Source organism: Capricornis sumatraensis, chromosome 9 (genome assembly GCF_032405125.1).
Source record: "Capricornis sumatraensis isolate serow.1 chromosome 9, serow.2, whole genome shotgun sequence".
NCBI lineage: Eukaryota > Metazoa > Chordata > Mammalia > Artiodactyla > Bovidae > Capricornis > Capricornis sumatraensis.
In genome coordinates this window covers 22,368,202-22,385,128 of record NC_091077.1, presented here as the reverse complement: position 1 = coordinate 22,385,128, position 16,927 = coordinate 22,368,202, and the positions used below count along the sequence as shown (strand labels likewise).

The 16,927-nt window shown below is 39.5% G+C and overlaps 1 non-coding gene across 1 annotated transcript; it reads left to right on the top strand.

The window, feature by feature from the left end:
- Positions 1-7,179: 7,179 nt before the first annotated feature.
- On the top strand, positions 7,180-7,282 carry LOC138086763 (U6 spliceosomal RNA). The gene has a single exon (XR_011145458.1). It is a non-coding gene; the product is annotated as a U6 spliceosomal RNA (small nuclear RNA).
- The last annotated feature ends 9,645 nt before the right edge of the window (positions 7,283-16,927 follow it).

Genomic DNA, 16,927 nt, shown 5'->3' with positions numbered 1-16,927 from the left:
CACGTGAAACACACTAATCTTTAAATGAACAGTATTGAGATGATTGTGATTCAATGTTAGGAATACTTCTAGTTTTAGGTAAAACTTAACTCAAACTGGCTTAAATAATAAAGAAAAAGTAGTGGCTCAGAAGTACGCTGGATTTTGGAACAGGATTGGCCCAGTAGATCAATAATGTCATCAAGAATCTGATTTCTCTTCTCTGTCTTCTACTTTATTGGTTCATCATAAGATTAGCTTCCCCTGTGGGAGTAAGATGATTGTCAGTAGCAACTGAGCCAACACTGGAAAGAAAACCTCTTCGTTAGAAGCTCACAGCAAACATTATTTCGTGTGTCTTAACCCCTAAAGGGTCATTTACCCAACTGAAACATTTGTACCCTGTAGCCAGGGTGGATGGGATGCATTGATTGGCTTAAGCTACTTTAAGGGGTGAAAGCAAAAGAAAGCAACGTTGCTCAGTCGTATCCGACTCTTTGCAACCCCATGGACTGTAGCCTACGAGGTTCCTCCATCCATGGAATTCTCCAGGCAAGAATACTGGAGTGGGTTGCTGTTTCCTTCTCCATTAAGGGGTGAGGGTGAGAGCAATCCCACATATACTACACATCTAGGAAATTCAGAATGCTGTTAGCAAGGGAGGAGAGAAGAAGGGGAACTGTGAAGACAATCAACAAAGCTTCTACAAAATTATCACTTAGTTGAAAAGATAAAGCTATTGACAGATTCTTCCTCATACCATTCACAAAATAAATTCAGAGCTATTAAAGTCCTAAATATAAATAATAGACATAGGAGAAAATATAGAAAAATATGTTTATGACCTGGAGGGAAGAGAATCCTTTTTAAATAAGATCACACAAAATATCAAGTCACTTTAAAAACTGATCATTTTACTCCATCAAAATCATACATTTTGGTATAGTAAAAGATACTGTAAAATGAAAGACAAGTGAAATAATGGGAGGAAGGATTTAAAACATGTATAATAGACAATTAATATCCAGAATATAAAGAGTATCAAAAAGTTAACAAGTAAAATCTTAACAACTTAACAGAAAAAGAGTATGAATCAACTAAAAAAACTAACAGAAGAAACAAAAATGTCCAATAAATATATAAAAGATGTTTAGCATCACTAAGGAACTTGAGAAATAAAGTCAAATTCTGCATGTGACATTTGATAACATGAAGCCTATGATTTTAACAGGTTCTTGGCAGGTACGTGATGTTAGTGGCTTTTAGTGGATCTAACTTTTTTCTACAAACAAGTTGACAGATGTTACTAATACACCCATGAGTCTGTAATTTCTTATGCTTGCTTATGAGCTTAATGAAGCATATGCAATATTCATTGCATCCCAAGTGTAATACTGAAATTTTAGAGACACATAAAATGTTTTATCACCCAGAGGTGAATAAATAAACTGACGTATGTTCATGCTAGATAATATCATGCAGCAATTCCAAAATGCACTTGCTCTCTTTGAACCAACACAGAAAGATCTCTAACATAACACTGACTGGTAACTGTAGAGTGATAACATACAGCACATCATTTATGAAAAAGAAAGAGAGAGGAGGAAAGAAAAGCAGAAATCATAAAAGAATCCTATCTTTTTTTTTAACAAATATACAGGGTCAGTAAGTAAATATATTTAAAAAAGATCTGGAAGGATGCATATATATGCAAATATACAGCTAGCTGAGAACTGTGGTTACCTGTAGGAACTAGGAGTGGGGATTAGGATCTGATGAGGCAATCAAAGAACACTTTAGCTTTACAATTTTATAATCATCAGATGAACTTTCTTGCTCTTTTTACAGGAAGATAATATTCTCGCTTGTAAGATGTTACAAGAAGAGGATGTATTCATGCATCACTTGGGTAATTAAAAGACAAAACTATTCTTTATGAAATCATTAGGAGTTGGGCAAGCAAAGGCTAAAGCTTGGAGCCTTATTCTTCTGCAGGAGCCCCTGCAGTCCACGACTGACTAGACTCCAGATGTCTCCGCTTACCTGCCATGTATCTGCCCAGGCCTCACTGCCATGTTCATGGATCTTCCTGGCCCCTGAAGGGGGCATGGGCCAGCTCTCTCCTGCAGCACAACTGCATGTCCCTTAATAGGGAATGGGGCAGGGGAGGTATAAAGTCCTGGATAGATAAAGGTTCCTCTTATGAAAGAAGTTCAAAAACAGAAAGAAGGGAGGGCCATGGAAGGTCCAGCCCTGGCAGGAAAATACTAGCATTCAGATCATGTGTGCCACTCACTCCCCATGTGCTCACCTTGCATCCCAGCAGCACCTCATCCCAAGGACTTTTGCCCAGATTTTGAGAGACCGTTTCCCTCAACTCACCTTGAGTCCAGGGCAGTGGCTAAAACAGGGGCAACAGAAGGAACAGAAAAAAATGGTCTAGGACAGCATCAGGGTAAGAAAAAGACATGAGGAGAAAGTCAAAATAGTAAAGGACCTGGGAAAGGGCCAAGGGCAGGGGCAGGGTTATGCATCAGGAGGAGGTTCTACTCACATCCAAGGACAGTAGTGGCAGATCAAACTACTACCTACATTCTTCTCCAACATGGAGAAAAATGTCTTTTACCCACAGGGGTAGTAATCCTAATTCCCACTTTGGTTAACCAAGTAAGAGAGGAAAGAGCCTTCCTACCGGGTCAGGGCAAAGAAAGTCATTGTTTTCACTGGAGAGGTACAAATGGAGCCCAAGGCAGATGGCAGAGCCCTCCCAAGGCATGGTCCAAAGGCCTGGGCCAAAATAACTAGAGGGGCTGATGCCGCGTGTGCAGGAAATGGAATCCTGGGGGTGGTGTGGTAAAGAAAAAAACCCTCTGGTTTTAGCAGATCCACTCCTAAGGTTACTCAAAAAGTTCAGACCAAAGCATCAGCCTCACTCTACAAAGCATCCACCCACTCCCCAGTGACTTCAGAGAACTGTGGGAACTAAAGTGCTCCATCCCAGGAAAAAGGGCTTCCTTTGAGGTTAAGGTGTGAAATGACAAAGACTACAGCATCCAATAAGGCCTTCCCAATGCTGAGACTCCTGGTCTCTACCTCCAGAGCCTTGGTAGAACCTAAGAAGGTGAGTACTTTATCAGGCTCTTAAAAGGAATGAATATGGAAAGCTTAAGAGAGGTTCAAAAAGTGGGCTTATTTTTTCTTTATGGCAGGGCCAAAGGGGCACAAAGTGAAAGGACTTCACTGTATAATAACATGAGGTATTAACTATATTGTAGTTAAGAAAAATTATGGAACAATTTGGAAAAATGTTTCTCTTTTTTCTGATGGGTTTAGAATATCCAGTCTGTAAGAATTAATAAGCGACTGTGTCTGTATATGTGTCTAATAGTTATCAGATGTCCCTGTAGACAACTAGAATAACAAAGAAGTGGGTACGTCTGCTGCACACAGTGGCAACGAAGAACTTGAACCTGCCTTGGAGTACCTACATCTACCTGGACAGTCCTGTTGGTATTTTTCTGTATTTTTCAAGACCAGCATTCCAGTAGAACCTTCTGTGATGATGAGAATTATCTATCTGCACTATCTAGTATAGAAGCCACAAATCATATGTGGCTATCAAACACTTGAAATATGGTTAAGACAATTGTGAATTTTTATATTATTTAATTTTAATTGATTAGCTATATTTAATTAAATAGCCACATATGGCTAGTAGCTATTGTCCTGGAAAGCACAGTTCTAGGTTGACTCTCTGCTGTTTGTTTGAGGCAGAGTCTGCCAAGGCGTATAAGATGCACCATGGGGGGTACAGAAGACACTGAGAAACACATGAAGAACAAGGCACTTGTGATGGATAAAGCTCAGAGCAAGTGCCATGACAGCACAGAACAGCTGTGGCACCTCAGATCTTCCCAAGCCTCTGCTGCTCATGACAAAATGAAACAAAACCCTTGGCCAAGTGACATTTTCAGAAAAACCCTAGAAAAGGGGGTATATTAGTGAAATGGAGAGATGCGGAACAGGTATAACAAACTCAGATTGGTAGAAGAGGGTAATGCTAATGATGATGAAATCTTCATCTCCATTCCCGCTACTGAGAAGCCCACTTTGGCAAGCGGCCAAGGAAGCACCAGGCTGGACACAGTGTTGGGACTGGACTTCCCTATCATCCATAGGCAGTGACTTGGGAGGCAGAGCTATGGGTTGAGAAATGCCTCAACTTTCTAAACATTAGACTGTATGGTTTCCTGGGCCTTTTATGCAAGGTAGCTCTTCAGATAATGAAAACCATCCCCAAGGCATGGAGTAACAATAACTTCCTTCTATTTTTTTTATTTCTTTTTTTCTATTTTCTTTTTTTCTATTTTTTAATTTCTTTTCCTGGCCAATTTTCATAAGCCATATGACAAGACAGTGATATCCATTTTGCATGCTCCCAGGTCAGAGTTCAGGATACAGGACTTCCCTTTGGAGAACTCAAACATTTCTGGCATAGTACCAGAGTATCTGGCATACTACTCAGGGCCCAGACTCCAGCAGCCACTAGCAAGTAAGCAGTATGGTACTGACCATGTTATTATTTCAGAAATGGTAGGAATCAGAAGTCATTCCAGGGAATACCCCAGGAGACTGATGCAGGTTGAGAAAGAGAATACACAGAGAGGAGGCAGATGAGGTGAAAGGAGGAAAAACACAAGAGGAAACATCTTACACTCTGTTCATCTCATACCAGTGGAAAACTATGAGCGGAGCTTCCTCAAGCAGTTCTAACCACAGTTCTTTTTTCCCTGGCTCAGAGGCCTCTAACACCTTCCAGCAGCCACAAGATAGAGGATAAAATCCTACGCTTAGTAACCAAGGCTCACGGGGCCAGGTCCTATCCACTCTATACCCACGTCTTGTATGTCCCAGATGAACTGATCCTTTTACTTCTCCCACGCACATCATGTTGATTAGGGCCCCTACATCATCTTTATACCAGCTACTCCCACAAGCTAGTTCACTCTAACCACATCCTTCCTTTTTCCTACCACTTTACAAGCCAGCTAATATTGTCCCCTTCTGGAAGACTTATCCAACTAATCAGTTCAAAAGGAGCTCTCCCTCCTTTTTAGCATACCTAGATTAACTGATAAATTTCTTCCTTTTTTTTTCCTTTTTTTTCAGATTTTATTTTACTTTACAATACTGTATTGGTTTTGCCATACATCAACATGAATCTGCCACAGGTGTACACGTGTTCCCAATCCTGAACGCCCCCTCCTCCTCCTTTGTTTTTAACTCTTCAAATGGGTAGTAATTTCTAACAGATCGAGCCAACTACAGGAACAGGATTATCATCTCTGAGTTTCCCACAGCACCCAGCACAGAGCCAGGTGTACATCAATCACTTAGGGTGCTTCGGTTCATTTCAACAAACATTCTGAGTATTAACTCTGTGCCAGGAGCCATTCTAGACGTTTCTGCCAGAGTCAGTGTAGATAATGAAGAGGCAGTAATACATTTATCCCATCTTCACATACAGCTAAACCAATTCTGAATTCCTCTGATTCTTCAAGGCTGGACAGTTTTCCTGTGATGAAAAAGACTATTCCCCATATCAGACCTGTCTATTCCATTTACCGTGACTTCACTCTCCGTAACGCTCTTGCTCAGCAGGCTGAAAGCACTGAAGGAGGACAGACACCATCTACAGCAAGGCCATCTCAATTCCTAGTAATGGGCAAATCAGGCATCAATCCAGGCCTCCCTCCATAATGAAAAGCAAACAAATAAAGCAAAATGTGAGACAAACAAAAGATTTAGCAGTTCAAAAAAAGTGACCCAACTTGAATAATTTTCCCAGCAGATTCCAAAAGGACATTATACCAATAGAAACAATATAATCAGAAAAAAATGTGATTACGGAATTGCACAGATTTTTTAAATCCCAACGGAAGCAGTAAATAGAAAAACTAGGTACTACAGAAAACAGAATCAGTGTATTAGTAAACAAACTTAAAAAGGAATTCCGAGAAATTCAAGGGAAAACATATGAAGAAGAAAATTATGGCATTTGGAAGAAAACTCCAGATAAGGTAAGTGAGTACAAAAAGAAATTTTAGGAGAGAACTGATTAGATGAAGACCTAAAGAGACAGCTGAAGTAAATCTCTCTGAGATGTACAGGGTTACAGGTCCCAGGGATACAAGAGAAAAGAGCTCACACAAGGTACCCACTCTCATGGAGTTCCACAAATAAATGATTAGAAATATTTCAGATACTAGTAAATCCTTTAAAGAAAAAAAATGAAGCAATATAATAGAGTAACTTGGTGACAGAATGGCTACTTTAGGTTTAGAGAGAGTTCTCTCAGGTGACAAATACACTTAGTCTTGAAGGAAAAGAGGGCAATAGTCATGATAAGAAGCCTTCTAGATAGAGAAACTACTTTGTGCAAAAACCCTTAAAAAGGCACAGCATGGTTTAGGAAAAGATATAAAGCCAGTATGGCTAGAGCATAGGAAGCAAAGGGGAGAGTGTGATGAGGTGAGGCTGGAGAAATAGGCTGGGGTAGATTACCTAACATAAAGCATGGGAAGAAGTGTAAGTGTGAGAGAAGGCACAGGAGAGCTTTCAGCTAGAAAATTATTGCTCTGGCTGCTGACTGGAGAATAGATTGTAATAAGGTAAAAGTAGAAGAAGGAGACCGATGAGAAACCTATATCAATAGTCTAGGGAAGGGAGGACAGTAAATATGTACTTGAGTTTTCAGTGGATATAGGAAACAGATTAAAAATAAAGAGATGGGCAAAAATACAAGAAACAAGAAGTCAGAAGTTATCATAGAAAAAAAACCCAACTGAGTTAAATCAGAGGGTTATCTTGCTTGATATTCCAAAACAAAGATATTCATAAGTATTTCTGGGCTGAAAACAGCTTATAAAATTATAACTAAAATAACCAGGGAGAAAGAAAGGTAATAAAAAAAAGTGTAAAGCTACTACTATAATAGATACCTTAACATATGTTTTTCAATCTTTAACAGAGCAAGCAGACAAAGATACAGAGAATTTGTCTATTATTAATAATTAATAAACCTGGCTTAATAAAGATGTTAAACACATATCCTATAAATTCTGAATATACATTCTGGTCTAAAAATCATAAGAATGATAGTGACTTTTTAAAAGTCTCTATCTAGATAACTGTATATCAGTGCTCTCTTCGGTAGCACACATACTTTGGAATGATACAGAGAAGACTAGCATGGCCCCTGCATAAGGATGACTTGCAAATTTGTAAAGTGTTCTGTATTTTGGGGGGTGACCTAGAGGTATGGGATGGGGGTGTGTGGGAGGTTTAAGAGAGAGGGGATATATGTATACATACAACTGATTTGAGCTTCCCTGGTGGCTCAGATGGTAAAGAATCCGCCTGCAATACAGGAGACCTGGATTCGATCTCTGGGTGGGATCTCTGGGAAGATGCCCTGGAGAAGGGAATGGCAACCCACTCCAGTATTCTTGCCTGGAAAATTCCATGGAGAGAGGAGCCTGGTGGACTACAGTGCATGGGGTAGCAAAGAGTCAGACACAACTGAGCAACTAAGCACAACAACACAGCTGATTCGCTTCACTGTACAGCAGAAAGTAACACAACACTGTAAAGCAATTATACACCAGTAAAGAATAGGTATGTTAAAAAATAACCGTAAGTCAAAGGGGGAATCAAAATTGTTAGTAAATTAAAGGCAACATCAATTATCATGCTACATACTAAACATATATGAAATGGACTAGATTAAAAAGTCCTCAAAACACAAATAAGAATTCTAGGAGGTAGAAAGCTGGGAAGAGTATTGCTCACACCCTAACAACAACAGCAATAGCCAGATAAACCATAAAATGGTAGCTTTTACTGGACCCATCAGAGAACTGAGGTCACAGAGCTAAAATCTAAGGAAAAAGAGCTAAAAGGAAACTCAGATGCCAACACTTAAGAGGTGGAACATGAGCACATGCTTACCTGTGGCAGAACACAAAAGAATGAAACACTGGGCGCCACAGAAGAAGGAAAGAAGAATTCACACAAAACTTTTCCATGAATTGCTAAAGGCAAAGTATGGGCTACATGAGAGTATGGGACTCCTGGGAGTCGCAGATACAAGGGAAATTCACACCACTCATGCTCACAGGGAAGACTGACTATTTCTGTCCACAGGGCTTTCTCAATGATCCTGACCCTCCTCTCCATGACATTCAAAACTCTTCCTTGTATCTTTGTCTTGGGAAGGAGATAGTATAATGAACCTCTCACAATGGTAGAACACTTCTAAAGATTTGGGGCCAGATCATTTCCTGACCTCCCATATGGCAACAGAGTTTGCAAACTGTCTCTAATTGAGGCTTGACCAGGACAACAGAGGATCCCCATTGGTTTCCACCACTAGACTAGCTAAGCCTAGTACCAGACAACAGAAGATTACTGCTAGGGAGGAGCAAGAGTGCATCAAGAAAATACTGAGGTACAAGTACACTGGGAAGTCTCAAAGCTGCAGGTGAAGCAGGAATATTAAAAACAAAACAAAACTTCTGAAAACTTAGCCTCTTCCTAAGCAAAATGTTTTGAAGCTGAAGGTACACTGAAGGCAAAATATAGCAACCAAAAATGATCTCAAACTCAAATACTAAGTAAATTGACTCAGATCTCCACACTAATGGCTTAGGAAAAAAAGAAACGTGCATACTTCCAGGAAAAGAAAATCATATTTACATCATGGTATTACGTACTATCCCAATTCCCAAGAAGGGCAGTACTTTAGTACATTCAGTACATTAGATCATTAAAACTACCAGACAAGTCCACTCACCTCCCATGCTAGTATAAGGTTATACTCAAAATCGTCCAAGCTAGGCTTCAGCATTACATGAACAGAGAACTTTCAGATGTTCAAGCTGGGCTTAGAAAAGGCAGAGGAACCAGAGATCAAGTTGCCAACATTTGCTGGATCATAGAGAAAGCAAGAGAATTCCAGAAAAAAACCTACTTCTGTTTCATTGACTACACTAAAGTCTTTGACTGTGTGGATCATAACAAACTGTGGAAAACTCTTAGAGAGATGGATATACCAGGCCATCTTACTCGTCTCCTGAAAAACCTCTATGTGGGTCAGAACAGTTAGAACCCTTATGGAAAAACTGACTGGTTCAGGATTGAGAAAGGAGTACAACAAGGTTGTTTATTGTCACCTTGTTTATTTAACCTATACTCAGAGCATGTGAAACGCCAGGCTGTATGAGTTGCAAGCTAGGATCAAGATTGCTGGGAGAAATATCAACAACCTCAGATATGCAGATGATATCACTCTAATGGCAGAAAGTGAAGAAGAACTAAAGAGACTCTTGATAAGGGTGAAGGAGGAGAGTGAAAAAGTTGGCTTAAAACTCAATATTAAAAAAAACTAAGATCATGGCATTTGGTCCCACCATTTTATGCCTAATAGAAGGGGAAAGGGTGGAGGCAGAGGACAGATTTCCTCTTCCAGCTCTGAAATCACTGTGTATGGTGACTGCAGTCATGAAATTAGAAGATGATTTCTTCTTGTCTGGAAAGCTATGACAAACCTAGACAATGTGTTAAAAAGCAAAGATATCACTTTGCTGACAAAGGTTGGTTTAGTCAAGGCTATGGTCTTTCCTGTAGTCACATATGGGTGTAAGAGCTGGACAATAAAGAAGGCAGAGTGCCAAAGAATTGATGCTTTTGAACTGTGGTGCTGGAGAAAACTCTTGAGAGTCCCTTGGAAAGCAAGGAGATCAAACCAGTCAATCCTAAAGGAAATCAACCCTGAATACTCTAGGACTGATGCTGAAGCTGAAGCTCCAATACTTTGGCCACCTGATGCAAAGAACTGACTCACTGGAAAAGACCCTGATTCTGGGGAAGACTGAAGGCAGAAGGAGAAGAAAGTGACAGAAGATAAGATGGTTGGATGACATCACTGATTCAATGGACATGAACTTGGGCAAACTGCAGGAGATAATGAGGGACAGACAGGGAAGCCTGGGGTGCTGCAGTCCATGGGGATGCAAAGAGATGGACACAACTTGGTGACTCAACAACAAATCACACACTATATTACATACAAGTATGCGATAAAAATTATGAGACACATAAAAAATCAAGAAAATAAAGCACTGTTGACAGACAAGCAATTATCTGAAACAGAATCACAAAAAAACAGATATTAGAATGAACTGACAATTTAAATGTAAGGTGAATCAGTTAAAGTCTTTTTTTTTTATTAAATTTTAAAATCTTTAATTCTTACATGTGTTCCCAAACATGAAACCCCCTCCCACCTCCCTCCCCATAACATCTCTGTGGGGGTGACAGTTGTTTTAAATTTACAGTCCGATAAGTCTAACATCTCTACCATGTCTCGGTCTGGCTCTGATGTTTGCTCTGCCTCTGAAAACTTTTTTCCTCCTCCTCCTAGTATACTTTATAATCTTCTGTTGAAAGGACATGAAGGACAGAGAAATGAGGTTACAGGGCAAACCTCTGTATCATAAATTGAAACACCAGACAGGTAGAGCAGAAATCCACCTCCATGAGAATAAGTACTGGGGTAGAAAGGTCTTAAATGTGATTAACAAGATCCTAGAGGCTCAGTATGGACAAGATTGAGAGATAAAAAACTCCAGGGGGATCCTAGTCATGAGAAAGCTCTCATACTTTCATGAGTTTTATCTCTGGCATCCCTGCCAGGTTCTCACAGGAAACGACACAGAAAAATCCCCTCATGCTTTGGGGAGGAGTAGAGAAAAGGGAATTGTTTTGTTTTGTTTAGGTCTTTTTTTGTTGTTGTTATTTCCTTTATTTATTATTTTTTTAATTTTAAAAGCTTTAATTCTTACATGCATTCCCCAACATGAACCCCCCTCCCACCTCTCTCCCCATAACATCTCTCTGGGTCATCCCCATGCACCAGCCCCAAGCATGCTGTATCCTGCGTCAGACATAGACTGGCGATTCGATTCTTATATGATAGTATACATGTTAGAATGCCATTCTCCCAAATCATCCCACCCTCTCCCTCTCCCTCTGAGTCCAAAAGTCCGTTATACACATCTGTGTCATTTTTGCTGTCTTGCATACAGGGTCATCATTGCCATCTTTCTAAATTCCATATATATGTGTTAGTATACTGTATTGGTGTTTTTCTTTCTGGCTTACTTCACTCTGTATAATCGGCTCCAGTTTCATCCATCTCATCAGAACTGATTCAAATAAATTCTTTTTAATGGCTGAGTAATACTCCATTGTGTATATGTACCACAGCTTTCTTATCCATTCATCTGCTGATGGACATCTAGGTTGTTTCCATGTCCTGGCTATTATAAACAGTGCTGCGATGAACATTGGAGTACATGTGTCTCTTTCAATTCTGGTTTCCTCGGTGTGTATGCCCAGCAGTGGGATTGCTGGGTCATAAGGTAGTTCTATTTGCAATTTTTTAAGGAATCTCCACACTGTTCTCCATAGTGGCTGTACTAGTTTGCATTCCCACCAACAGTGTAGGAGGGTTCCCTTTAGAGAAAAGGGAATTGTTTTGAATTACACTAGAGCATTCTGGTCTTAACAAGGCCTGCTGTCAAGAGAATATACTTTACCATGTGAGAAGACCTTTAGCAATACAGTGGAGAGAGTGGAAGCATTTTATAATTCCATGATTAGGTCTCAGTCTTTTGGTAATCCTATGCCTGTGGACTGTCAGCTTCACCAGTGTTTCTTAGTTCCCCCACCCCCTTAGGTGGGAGAGGATGGATAGAGGGAACTGAAGTTGCTATTTCCTCTCCCCTACATGGAAGGTTAGAAAGAGCTAGAGTTGGCTATTTCCCTCACCTCAGGTTAGTTAGATTCTGATAAAACCCCAGCTCTCGTGAAGTAGATTCTCTAGACAGTAGACCTTGTTGTTTTCATTGTTACTGTATAGGAACACAAGGGATTTCTGTGTATTAATTTTATATTCTGAAACTTTACTATATTCATTGATTAGTAATTTTCTGGCAGTACCTTTAGGGTTTTCTATGTAGAGGATCGTGTCATCTGCAAATAGTGACAGTTTTACGTCTTCTTTTCCAATCCATTCATTTTCTTTTTTTTCTCTGATTGCTGTGACTAGGACTTCCAAAACTACATTGAATAGTACCGGTCAGAGTGAGCACCCTTGTCTTGTTCCTGATTTTACAGGAAATGTTTTCAATTTTTCACCATTGAGGATAATGTGTACTGTGGGTTTGCTGTATATGGCTTCTATTATATTGAGGTATGTTCCTTCTATGCCTGCTTTCTGGAGAGTTTTCATCATAAATGGGTGTTGAATTTTGTGAAAGCCTTTCTCCGCATCTACTGAGATAATCATATGGTTTTTAATCTTTCAATTTGTTAATATGGTGTATCACATTGATTGATTTGGGAATATTGAAGAATCTTTGCATCTCTGCAATAAAGCCCACTTGGTCATGATGTATGACCTTTTTAATATGTTGTTGGATTCTGTTTGCTAGAATTTAGTTGAGGATATTTGCATCTATGTTCATCAGTGATATTGGCCTGTAGTTTTCTTTTTTCGTGGCATCTTTGTCTGGTTTTGGTATTAGGGTGATGGTGGCCTCATAGAATGAGTTTGGGAGTTTACCTTCCTCTGCAATTTCCTGGAAGGGTTTGAGTAGGATAGGTGTTAGCTCATTTCTAAATTTTTGATAGAATTCACCTGTGAAGCCATCTGGTCCTGGGCTTCTGCTTGTTGGAATTTTTATTACAATTTTTATTTCTGTGTTTGTGATTGGTCTGTTCAGTTTTTTTTTTGTTTCTTCCTGGTTCAGTTTTGGAAGGCTATACTTTTTTAGAAATTTTCCATTTCTTCCAAGTTGTCCATTTTATTGGCATATAGTTGCTCATAGTGGTCTCTTACAATCTTTTATATTTCTGTGTTGTCTATTGTGATTTCTCCATTTTCATTTCTAATTTTATTGACTTGATTCTTCTCCCTCTTTTCTTGATGAGTCTGGCTAACAGTTTGTCTAATTTATCTTCTCAAAGAACCAGCTTTTAGTTTTGTTGATCTTTGCTATAGTCTCCTTCATTTCTTTTACATTTATTTCTGTGATTTTTCTGACTTGTTTCCTTTTACTAAGTTTGGAGTTGTTCTATTCTTCTTTTTCTAGTTGCTTTAGGTGTAAAGTTAGGTTGTTTATTTCATGTTTCTCTTGTTTCTTGAGGTAGGCTTGTACTGCTATGAACCTCCCTGTTAGCACTGCTTTTATTGAATCCCATAGGTTTTGGGTTGTCATGTTTTCATTTTCATTTGTTTCTATGCCTATTTTGACTTCCTTTTTGATTTCTTCTGTGATCTGTTGTATTCAGAAGTGTGTTGTTTAGCCTCCATATGTTTGTGTTTTTAATAGGTTTTTCCCCATTATTTGATATCTAGTCTTACCACATTGTGATCAGAAAAGATACTTGAACTGATTTCAATTTTTTTAAAAAATTTCCAAGGCTAGACTGACGGCCTAAGATGTGATCTATCCTGGAGAATAATCTGTGTGCACTTGAGAAAAAGGTGAAATCCATTGTTTTGGGGTGAAATACCCTGTAGATATCAATTAGGTCTAACTGGTCCATTGTATCATTTAAAGCATCTGTTTCCTTGCTAATTTTCTGCTTGGGTGATCTATCCATAGGTGTGAGTTGGGTATTAAAGTCCCCCACTATCATTGTGTTATGTTAATTTCCCCTTTCATACTTGTTAGCATTTGCCTTACTCATTGAGGTGCTCCTGTGTTGGATGCATATATATTTATAATTGCTATCTCTTCTTCTTGAATTGATCCTTTGATTATTATGTACCATCCTTCTTTGTTTCTTATTATGGCCTTTATTTCAAAGTCTATTTGGTTTCCAAATTTGCTGGCATATTGAGTGCAGCACTTTCACAGCATCATCTTTCAGGATTCGAAATAGCTCAACTGGAATTCCATCACCTCCACTAACTTTCTGAACTTGACTTCACATTCCAGGATGTCTGGCTCTAGGTGAGTGATCACACCATCGTGATTATCTAGGTCATGAAGATCTTTTTTGTACAGTTCTTCTGTGTATTCTTGCCACACTTCTTAATATCTTCTGCTTCTGTTAGGTCCATAACTATCACACAACTGCACTCATCTCACACGCTAGTAAAGTAATGCTCAAAATTCTCCAAGCCAGGCCTCAGCAATACATGAACTGTGAACTTCCAGATGTTGAAGCTGGTTTTAGAAAAAGCAGAGGAACCAGAGATCAAATTGCCAACATCTGTTGGATGATCAAAAAAGCAGGAGAGTGCCAGAAAAACATCTATTTCTGCTTTATTGACAATGCCAAAGCCTTTGACTGTGTGGATCGCAATAAACTGTGGAAAATTCTGAAAGAGATGGGAATACCAGACCACCTGACCTGCCTCTTGAGAAACCTATATGCAGGTCAGAAGGCAACAGTTGGAACTGGACATGGAACAACAGACTGGTTCCAAATAGGAAAAGGTGTACGTCAAGGCTGTATATTGTCACCCTGCTTATTTAACTTCTATGCAGAGTACATCACGAGAAACGCTGGGCTGGAAGAAGCACAAGGTGGAATCAAGACTGCCGGGAGAAATATCAATAACCTCAGATATGCAGATGACACCACCTTTATGGCAGAAAGTGAAGAGGAACTAAAAAGCCTCTTGATGAAAGTGAAAGAGGAGAGTGAAAAAGTTTGCTTACTCCTTGGAAGGAAAGTTATGATCAACCTAGATAGCATATTAAAAAGCAGAGATATTACTTTGCTAACAAAGGTCCATTTAGTCAAGGCTATGGTTTTTCCAGTGGTCATGTATGGACGTGAGAGTTGGACTGTGAAGAAAGCTGAGCACCAAAGAATTGATGCTTTTGAACTGTGATGTTGGAGAAGACTCTTGAGAGTCCCTTGGACTGCAAAGAGATCCAACCAGTCTACCCTAAAGGAGACCAGTCCTGGGTGCTCACTGGAAGGACTGATGCTAAGGCTGAAACTCCAATACTTTGGCCACCTCATGTGAAGAGCTGACTCATTGGAAAAGACCCTGATGCTGGGAGGGATTGGGGGCAGGAGGAGAAGGGGACGACAGAGGATGAGATGGCTGGATGGCATCACCGACTCAATGGACATGAGTTTGGGTGAACTCCAGGAGTTGGTGATGGACAGGGAGGCCTGGCGTGCTGTGATTCATGGGGTCGCAAAGAGTTGGACATGACTGAGCGACTGAACTGAACTGAATGATCCTGTTACCATTTACTTCATTGTTTTGGGTTCATGTTTATAAACCTTTTCTGTGTTTCCTGTCAGAGAAGATCTTTCAACATCTGTTGAAGAGCTGGTTTGGTGATGCTGAATTCTCTACATTTTTGCTTGTCTGAAAAGCTTTTAATTTCTCCTTCATATCTGAATGTGATCCTTGCTGGGTAGAGTAATCTTGATTATAGGTTTTTCTCTTTCATCACTTTAAGTATGTCCTGTTATTCCCTTCTGGCCTGAAGAGTTTCTACTGAAAGATCAGCTGTTATCCTTAGGGGGATCCCCTTGTGTGTTATTTGTAGCTTTTCCCCTGCTGCTTTTAATATTTGCTCTTTGTGCTTAATTTTTGTTAGTTTGATCAATACGTGTCTTGGGGTATTTCATCTTGGGTTTATCCTGTTTGGCACTCTTTGGGTTTCTTGGGCTTGGGTGGCTATTTCCTTCCCCATTTTAGGGAAGTTTTCAACTACTATCTCTTCAAGTATTTTCTAATGACCTTTCTGTCTTCTTCTTCTGAGACACCCATTTAACATTGTCTCAGAGGTTTCTGAGGTTGTCCTCATTTCTTTAAATTATTTTTTTCTTTTTCCTCTCTGTTTCATTTACTTCAATAACTATTTTTTAATGGTTCATATAAAAAATCTTTTAAAAAGAGTCTTATTAAGTTTTTTGCATGATACAGCCAAAGCAGTGCTTACAAGGGAATGTTTGTCATTAAATGCTTACATTAGAATAGAAGAGAAGTTTCCCAATCTAACCTCTGTAAGAGTGTGGAAAAAGGGTAAACTAAATGCAAAGCAAGCAAAGGGAAGGAAAATATTTGGTAAGGGCAGAAATCAATGAAACTAGAAATAGAAACAATAGAGAAAACCCATGAAACTAAAAGTTAATTCTTAAAAAGATCAATAAAACACAAACTTAGACTGATACTGAAAACAAGAAGACACAAACTACCTATATCAAGGAAGAAAGAAGGGAGGTCATTATAGACCATTCTGTGTGCATGCAAGCATGCTAAGTTGTTTCAGTCATGTCTGACTCTTTGCGACCCTATGAATTGTAATCCGTCAGGCTCCTCTGTCCATGGGATTCTCCAGGCAAGAATATTGGACTGGGTTGCCATGCCTTCCTCCCACGGATTTTCCCTACCCAGGAATAAAATCTGCGTCTCTTATGTCTCCTGCATTGGCAGGTGGATTCTTTACATGTAGGTATTTGAAAGCTTTCAGTGTTGCGGTGTCTGACGTGAATTTTAAGAAGGATGAAAAAGTAGTTTGGGCACTTGGAAGTCTCTTTCTAGAACATTACAAATACTGATGTTTGATGTGAAATGATATTTGAAAAAGCAGCCTTAGAGATGCCAGCTATAAACAGTCTTTTTGGAAAACTGCTTTTTGCTAATATAGAAATCAGGATTGACCAGCAGTTGTTTCCTTCCTTCTTTTTGGATGTTACCTGTGTCTCAGTCCAAAGTGGGAATCAGAGATCCCTGGCTAAGTTGTGTGGGAATGGGAATTCGGTCCAACCCCACACGAGTGCCACCTGGGAAGCCCCACAGATCACTCTGGTATCAATAAATTCAACTTGGATGAAGTGGAAA